Source organism: Eulemur rufifrons, chromosome 7, assembly GCF_041146395.1.
Source record: "Eulemur rufifrons isolate Redbay chromosome 7, OSU_ERuf_1, whole genome shotgun sequence".
Lineage (NCBI taxonomy): Eukaryota > Metazoa > Chordata > Mammalia > Primates > Lemuridae > Eulemur > Eulemur rufifrons.
Window position 1 is genome coordinate 149,275,661 of NC_090989.1, and position 9,916 is coordinate 149,285,576.

A 9,916-nucleotide genomic window follows, 5' to 3' on the forward strand; every position below is an offset into this window, starting at 1 on the left:
CTGCAAGCCTGGAGCTGTGGGATGTTCTGAAGCCACCAGCAGAACTTTGGGACATAACTAAATTATAGAAATTTCTAAGTCTATCTTCCCAAGACAGCAAGAGGAAACAAAGTCCCAGAAGCCAAACACTGGAAAGTGAAAAAAAGGAGAATTTACCTGTAAATTTTATTTATCCATTTATTTATTTATTTATTCATCCATTCAGATGCTACTCATCCATCCACTTGCTCATTCATTCACCCCTTCATTTGGTATAATCCCCTCAGTCAGACCCCAGGGGTATGAAGGCCACTGGGAGAAGGACCTTCCACACCGCCGCACGCTGAAGCCTTCCGGATGCCGTGGGGGGCAGGAGCCACAGGAGGAGGCAGTCCCGTCAATGGGGCGAAATGGGTCTGATGAAATGACACTTGGCCAGAGACTGAAAGACCAGCACAAAATTCCTTTACAGATTTTGTTCAACCTGAAATGTATTTGATCTTGGCTCTTAATTTAACAGATCTAAAAATTCATTTAGAAAATAATCAGATGAGACGTTCTAAGCAAATTTCAAAAAAGAAAGAATTATAATAGGGGAGGATTTTGCCTGCTTGTTTATTGACACACATAATAAAGAATGAATTATAATGATGCTGTACCAAAAAATTAAAAATGTAAAAAACTAAATATTAAGACAAATTATTAACTCTCCTAACATATTAGACAATCTTCCAAATCAATACAAAACCCATTAATATACCCAATTATTTTTTTAAATGAACAAAGATATAAACAGGTCATGGAATAAATGCAAAAGCCATGAATATAAAAATGTTAATCACATTATTAATCAAAGAAATGTCAATTATAAGGAAATACTTATCTTGCTTGTTAAAAATGGTGAAGAGATTTTATTTTGTTTTACTAATGAAAATACCCAGTGCACCTAAGGATGTGGCAAAACAGTCATTGTCATATATTTTTGATTGGAATGTAAAGCAGTACATTATTTCTGAAAAGCAATTTGACAATAGGTACCAAGATTGTTTAAAAATTTCATTTGGTAATGCTGCTCCTAGGAATCTATTTTAAGGAAATATTCACAGATAATGGTAAAAATGAATACAGATGACAAGTTCAATGACTGGAGAGGATTAAATCAGTATTGGTACATATGGTATACGACTCAGATATGAATGATTTTTAAGAAAATTTTTATTGACCTAGAAATATGCTCATAATATTGTTAAATTAAAAAAGAGAAATATAGAATTCTTCTGGCCCACATTTTGTGATATATGTGGAGAGCACAAAGACAGGAAGGGAATATTCCCAAAATTTGTATGGAATTATGTGTGTATCAGGGTTTAATCAGAGAAGTGATAAGGGACAAGGTCACGGTTCCCAAACTGTGTGCTGACATCCCTCAGGGGACACAATGAACTCACAGGGGTACCATGGAATATATGCAGTTGTCAGGGACATACCTTGATACCTGACATCTCTTCACTACCCTGGGAACTACCAGTCTGAGGCCGTTCACATTTTTGACATTAGATTGCAGTACTTTCCTTTCAAAGTTGTCATATCTTTACAAAGCTGGGTTTCAGTGGTTGCTCTGAGATAAAGCAGTATGGAACAGAAAATGAGGGTGACAGTGTGGGACTCGATTCCAAGGTTGGAGAAGATGAGCCTTGTCCAACAGGCGTACATATCCCCTTGGTCCTGATTATTTAAAAGTAAATCAAATATTTTTTCTTTCAATTTATTTGTGTTTTGTTTTCAAACAGCTATTACATTGTTAGAACAAAAGTACTCAAGTCGTGTGGATCTAACCACATAGTAAGTGGAACTGTTTGGTATTTCTTTTGGCCCAGGGGCACAGAGGAAAAAGAACTGAGACATTAAGGGCATCATGAACTGAGAAAGTATGAGGACCTCTGGGATAGGGGATTTATTTGGGAATTAGATTTCATGCAATTGTGGGAGCTGGCGGGCAAGACTGTGCAGGCTGTCACCTCTGCATGCAATGCTGGGTCAGAAGTCTCTTCAGCTCCGCCACTCCAGCAGGCAGCAGCAAGGAATGCCAGGTGAGGACATGAACAAGGGGAAGGTGGAACCTGTAAGGACAAACCCGACCCAAATGGGTAACTAGACCCCTGAGGACAAAGTGAAGCCTGTGTCTTCACTCTCGCCGGTCCACCCACCATTCCCCTAGGGACCTGCAGGGAAAGCCACATCATTCACCACAGCAACTCGCCTGCTCCTAGCCCAGGACTTGGAGGTGCAGGAGGAGCGGGATGTCCCAGCATTGTCCTACCCCAGCAAGGTGAGTTACCAGATGGATGGCAATGTGCACGAGCCACCGCAGGGCCTGGCCCCTGCTTGCATCTTCACAGCATAACCTTACAGCTGGTGCTCCACTCACTTCCTAAACCCATGTTAAATATCTCCCTGGGCCTGGCTCACCTGGAAGCTTCCAGGCAAGGAATTTGGAGAAATGTCGTCTCATCTTAATTAGGGCATCTTATAAAGTCGCCACAAGGTGGGTGATGTTGGTTTTCTTCTGTACACTCTCAGTGCTCTCCAACTTTTAAAATGACCACATCATAAGAAAAAGCAGAAAGAAATGTAGGAGAAAAGGAAAAAGAGGGGGAAGAGAGAGGGGAATGTTGGGGGAAGAGGGAGACAGAGAAAAGAAAAAGACGAGCAAGTGTTTCTTGGAAGAACAAGGTGGGATGAGTGTCCCAGCATGCGGGTGTGGTGTCAATAAAGACCCAGAGGTGCGACTCCCTCTGGGAGCTGCGCAAGTGTGGGATAAAGCAAACTTGAGAGCTTGGCTTCCAGAGTGAGGGGCGGGGGTCAGGGGACAGTGTGTGAGATGAGCTGGGACAGGGGCTGGAGCAGGGGGCTGTGCTAGGACGCTGAGCTGGAGGTGACTCACAATGTACACTTTGGGCACAGGCTTGAAAAGACAGGTATTTAAAAGCCAGGAGGCCCTGGGTGGGCGCTTTAACATCTCTCTCAGCCTCACCTTTCATATTAATAGAAAGGGGTAGTTTAAATGAAGGTAGTTATAAAGACTGAGTAAAGGTCATGTCAAGTAGTGATAGTTGCTCAAAATCCGCTTGTCCCCACGCAACTCAGGGTCCGCTCTTCCTCAAATCCCCCATTGTAGTAATGGTGTAGATATAGCTATGTGCATTCCACAGAGATGAAAACAGGCATTCATAGCTATTTATTAAAAGTATCTGCCCCAAAGAGCGCCATGTAGTTTTATTTGCACTCCTGGGGTGCATTTCTTTGAAACAGTGTCACACTCCAGTGATCTCCTTGCATTACTCTGATGCCCATGACACCTTCAGGAAGCTGACACATTGTGGCATTCACACTTGGCATCATTCTAGTGCCTGTCATGACAACTATTTCGCCCCTGAGCATTTGCTTAATGCAACACTTGGTTCTTGAGAAGGAGAGAAAAAGGGGGAAGTCACCTCCACCATTTAAATTTTGAATGTGTGTCTTTGCAAAATTGCAGAAGTTCAAGGTGCTTTGTACTTCTGTTTGTCAAAACTTGATTTTCTTTATCTTCACCAGGAAGCAAAGCTAGGAGTTGTCCTGAAAGTAAATGTGGTAGACATTACCAAATGTGACCACAAAAAGGCTTCAAGGATGTTGCCCACAGCTGTGTTCACAAGGAGGGAGAACTAGAAACTCCCTAGAGCTCCGCATTCATTTATAGCAACGAATAAAATAAACTACTTCTTCCTGTTTTTCTTTTCTTTGTTGTTTTTGTTTTGCATATTTTTATATATTGAGGGTAAAAGGGGGGACAAACAAGAAGTGCAAAAGAAAAACCCCAAAGGATTGTTAAATACAGTTAGTGATGTGCTGGAGCCAGACTGTGGCAGTAATTCACTATAGCAAGGATGTGGAAACAACCCAAGTGCCCATCAATTCATGAGTGGATTAATAAAATTTGGCATATGTATACAATGGAATATTACTCAATTATAAGAAATGAGGGTGATCTAGCACCTCTTATGTTTTCTTGGATAGAGCTTGAGCCCATCCTCCCAAGTGAGGTATCATAAGAATGGAAGAATAGGCTCCACATGTACTCGCCATCAAACCGGCACTGACTGATCAACACTGAGGTGCTCACACAGTAGGAATATTCTTCAGGGATTGGGGAGTTAGGGGTGGGTAAACTCACAACTAATGGACATGGTGAGCATTGTAGGGGAGGAAAGGCATGCGTCAAATCATGGTTTGGGTGTGGCAAAGTCATAACATGTAACCAAAATGTTTGTACCCCCATAATATCCTGAAATAAATAAATAAATAAATGAATAAATAAGAACCAACTGTGTGATTTCTTCTCAACTCTGTAATAAGTTATATCACTTTGGTAGCTTGAAACTATACATTATTGAAGTATTTACATCCAGAAAATTAGCAAATGCCACATATTAGGGATATTCTTTTTTTGAGAGACTTTTCTTTGAGAGTTGTTAAACACTTACCAGGACTCCACTGTTCATAGTATGTTAATGAAATGAAATATAAACTATTATCATATTAACATTATAGAAAGACATTTCATAATAAAATTACATGTATGCAAAAAGGCAAACTTAGACCCTTACCTCACACCATACATAAAAATTAATTCAAAATGAAGCATAGACATAAAAAGAAGAGCTAAAACAATTGAAATTTTAGAAGAAAATACAAAAGTGAATCTTTAGAACTTGGGCTAGGGAAAGATTTCTTAGATATAACACCAAAACCATGGTTCATAAATGAAAAAATTGGTAAAATGGACCTCATCAAAATTCAAAACTTTTGTACTTCATAAGACACCATTAAGAAAATTAAAAGACAAGAAATAGACTGCAAGAAAATGTTTGCAAAACACATATATGATAAAAAGACTTGTACACAGAATTTACAAAATTGCATACAACTCAATAGTAAGAAAACAAACAACTCAACCTAAAATAGGCACAAAGCCTCAATTAGAGGAATAAGTTTTTCTTTCTTTGAATTATATTTCACAGCTTGGTAAATATAGTAAATAATAATGTATTTGTATATTTCAAAATTGATAAGAGTAAATTTCAAATATTTCAACACAAAAAATAAGTATTTGGGGTGATGGATACGTTGATTACCTTGATTTAATTATTTCATATTGTATTCACAAATAACATCACTTTGTACTCCATAAATAAGTATAACTATAATTTGGCAATTTACAATTTAAAAAATTAAAATTAAAAAAGGCCAAACATACAGACATGTCATCAAAGAAGATACATGAATGTCTAATAAAATATGAAAAGATACTCAACATCATTAGTCATTAGGGAAATGCAATTGCAAATTAAAGCCATAATGAGATATCATTTCACACCCACTAGGATGGTGATAATAAATAGGATATACAACAAATGTTAGCAAGCATGTAGAAAAACAAACCCCTCGTATGCTGCTGATGGGGATATAAAGTGGTGCAGGCACTGTAGAAAACAGTTTAGCATTTCCTCAAAATTTTAAACATACAGTTACCATATGACGTAGCCATTCCTTTTCTAGGTATATATCCAAGAGAAATGAAAACGTATGTCCACAGAAAAACTTGCACATGCTTACAGTAGCATTATTCATAAAAGCCAAAAAGCAGAAACAACCTAAATATCCATCAGCTAGTGAATAGGTAGACAAAATGTATATCCATACAATGGAATGCTACTAGACAATAAAAAGTAATGAACTACTGGCGTATGCTATGTAATAGTTTGACCTCAAAAGCATTATGCTAAGTGAAGGATGTCAGGCACAAGAAACCACACATTGTATGATTCCGTTTATATGAAATGTCTAGAAAAGGCAAGTTTATAGAAACAGAAAAAAGATCAGTGGTTGCCAGGGGCTGGGAGCAGAGAATAACTGTAAATGAGCATGAGGAACCTTATAGGAGGGATCAAAGCAGATTTATGGTGATGACTGGACCATTGAGTAAACTTATCAAAAATCATTGAATTGTACACTTGACATGGGTGAATTGGATGAGACGTAAAATATACCTCAATACAGTTGTTTATATTTTTTCTTCACTGAAGAAAATTTGAAATTTATGGAAAAGAATTGATAAGAGAATGAAAGATTTCTATTTTTTTTGGTGCCTATTTTTTGTAACAATTATATTGTACATGTGATATTAATATATTGTACTTCTTCACTTATTTTATTCATAACATTTTTCTCCACATCATAAAAAATATTCATAAATAGTATTCTTATCAATTCCATTGCCTAAATGTAACATAATTTAGCCACGAGTCTATTGCTGGCATTCAAGTGGTTTCCAAGTTTTTCCCTTTTATAAATGAAACTACGATGAGAATCTATTTGGCTGAAGTTTTAATCTGTATTTAGGCTGAGTTTCTGTGTCATATAGTATTAAAAAGGCCCTTGAGGTACAACCATTTGGAAAAAAGCTTGGGGAGTGGGTACAGCCACACATGAGTGAGTTGTAGAAAACATGATCTGTATCTTCAAGGGCCCTGACAACATGGAATTTGCATAACAAAGAGATGAGTGGTGTAGAGCAGTGGTTCTCAAACTGTGCTGCACATGAGAATTACCTGGGAAGCTTTAAAAAATTCCAGTACCAGGTCACACCCAGACCAATTCAATAAGAATGTCTCCTGGTGGGAACCAGGCACCTGTTTTCTGAACATCCCCAGATGATCCCCAAGTTTGGGGAAGCTGGTGTGACAAGGAGTGGCTCCTAACCCTGGCCACACATGAGGACCACCTGGGAGAGTCTGCACACAGCACAGCTGCCCAGGCTCCACGACCCAATCAGGCTCTGGGCAGTAGCAGCAGGCACCTGTTGTTTTGCAAACTTCCCCAGGTTACCCTCGTGTGCAGCCAGAGCTCAGCACCATGACTGTAGATGATCTTGGTTTTCATGGGTCATCAGTTTTGGAAAGCTTCTGGGAAGATTTGGGAAGAGAGTAGTATACCTAGGGAGATTGGGCAGGGAGAGGAAGCACAGGGCAGTCTGGGGACAAGGAAAATGGGTCATCTGATGAGCTTGCTTTTTTTTTTGTACACATGGCTTATTAAGGAAGTGCTCCCAGGAAAGACTGGAAAGGGATGCAGAGAAGGCCAGACAGGAAAAGGAGTGTATTCAGACAAAGACTCAAAGCTCCAGCTTGACCCGGTAGACGAGGGAGCTGGGCTTTCACACTTCCACACCCAACAGTCATCAGCTGTGGTCCAGCCATGGAGATGTGAGCTCCCAGGGACTCCCAGGCCAAAGGACTGCAGTTGCCCAAGCGCTCTGCTTGTCTGAAGAAGAAGGCCACCCAGGCGAGTGAAGGGCTCACATTTGAAGAGGTGGCTGAGAACTGAGAATATGAAGCTGGCCAGAATGACTGGGACCCCAGTTGTTCTCAGGGGTCCCGTAGCAGATGGGGAGGAAGTGTGTGTGATGGGAGGTGAGGGGGGCCCTAAGGAGTCAGCCACAGCTTGGTACCCCTGCTGAGTTAACAGGAATCAGGGAACTTGATGTCCCTGGGCATGGGGAAAAAGGGATAAGGAATGTTTGTGGACGCTGCCCCCAAAACTCCTTCAGGTGCCACCTGTGCCAAAGGGTGCATGCCACTAAACAACATTTGAGGACAGCTGTGTGAGCTCGGGGAAGCCCTTTCTCTTCTGTGCCCCACACGTTTCTCATCTGTAAAACTAGGGAGTTGTGCTAATACTAAATGACATTAAAGTCTAAATTCTGCAGACGACCTCCAAAGTCCCTTTAAGTATTCAAATGCGATGAATTATGACTCTGGCTGTGGCCAAAATGGCATAGGCTCATTTCCTCCAGGACCTCCTTCTTACACCAACAAAGCCTTGAACATAACAGGACAAAGCATAGGAAGACTCTGAAAAGTGGGGATAAAGGTGACTTCCAAAGACCCTGGGGACTTGAGGAATGACAGGACAGTGAATTCCCTGGTTTCCTCACTGCCTCCCATCTGTCCTGGATGTGTGCTCGGTGTAGGAACCTCCAATCTGGAGCTGCCAAAATAAAACCCCACAGATAAAAAACCTATAAGGAAAGCCTCTTTCCCTTAGCCAAAGGCTGGGGAAAAGGATGACCTAACTAGAGAAAACTTTTGTGGCAATACCTGCTGTAATCCAGCCAAATATTAATACCAACAGAAAAATCACACCCCACCCCCAATACATACACACATAGTTTCCGTGGGGCCAAGCAGGGAGCTGCCTTCCACCCCACCCAGCCCACCCCTGGAGAAATGGACAGCAGTTCTTCTCTGATTCCTCTGCCCGATGGTGCCAGTGTCAGCAGGGCCTGGAAGACGCTCATCTTCCATCCCCCACCTGGCAAAAGCAGGCTGCGCTCCAATTCCCCAACTGGCTGGTACTTGGAGGGGCTGAGCAGGCGGTTGATCTACCATGCCCTGCACTGTGGAAGCAGGCAGTGCTCCAGGGCCCCTGCCAGGTTCAGGTGGTCATGTCAGGTCCAGAAGTGCCCTGATCCCCCTCCACCCTCACCCAGCACTAACGAGACTGAACAAAACATTGCAAATCAGCACATTTAGAAAGTGCTGCACTTTGCCCCCATGCCTAGTGTCAGCGGGGCCCAGTGGGGAACTAAACCTCCTCAGCCACTCAGCAGCAAGGAGATGGAACAAGATGGCATGAAGCAGAGCCAGCAGATTCCATGGCCCCCACCTCCTGGTATCACCAGAAACCCAATGAGGAACTGATTCTCCACCCTGTCTAGCACCAGTGAGAGTGACTGAAACAGTATGAGATGGGCTAGCCACTGAACTTCCCACTTCCTCCACCATGTTGGGGAGACCCAGCAGGGAGCAGAGCTTACACCTCCACTCAAAGGAGGCAGTGACACTTTCACCCAGAAGGTATCAGAAAGACTCAGTGGGAAGTTTAGGTTCTACCCCACCCATCTTTAAAGAGGCAGCTGTGAATCAGTGCTCCACTTTTGCCAGAGTGGTGTTGGCAGGGCCCAGCAGGAAGATAAGCATACATAACACCTGCCCCTCGCACTACACTTTAACAGAGGGACTGCTAACTAAAAGAAAGACAAAGAAAAGAAAATTAAATAGGATCAAGACTCTCCTAAAATAATATCCAAATGTCCAGGATACAATAAAAATACCCCTTGCTGTAGCAAGAACCAGGAAAATCACAACTTTAATGAGAAAACACAGTCAATATATGCCAACACTGAGATGAATCAGATGTTAAAATTATCTGACAAAGGTTTTAAAGCAGTCATTATAAAGATGCTTCAACAAGAAATGACTGATTCTCTTGAAATTTTTAAGAAATAAAAAAAATCTCATTAGAGAAATAAAACAAAAAAAAATCAAAATGGAAATTATAAACTGAAAAATACAATAACTGAAATTAAAAATTTGCAGGATGGACTCAATAGTAGAATGGATATGACAGAGGATAGGATCAGTGAACTTGAGGACACATCAAAACACAACCTGAAAAGCAGGAAAAAAAATAAAATAAACAGGGTCTCAGGGATCTGGGCAATAATAACAAACAGGATAACATTCATCGTATCACCAGAGTTCTAAAATAAGAGGAGAAAGAGACCGGATCTGAAAAAGTGCTCAAAGACATAATGGCTGGAAACATCTCAAATTTGTCAAAATACTTAAGTCAACAGATTCAAGAAACTGAATGAACTTGAAAAAGGATAAACTGAAAGAAGTCTGTGCCGAGACACAGCATACTGGAAATTCTGAAAACCAGAAACAAAGAAAATATAGCTTGAAAGTAGCTAAAGAGAAACAGCACAATACTTCTACAAGAATACCAATATGAATGGCAGTGATTTGTCATACGAATCCATGCAGACCAG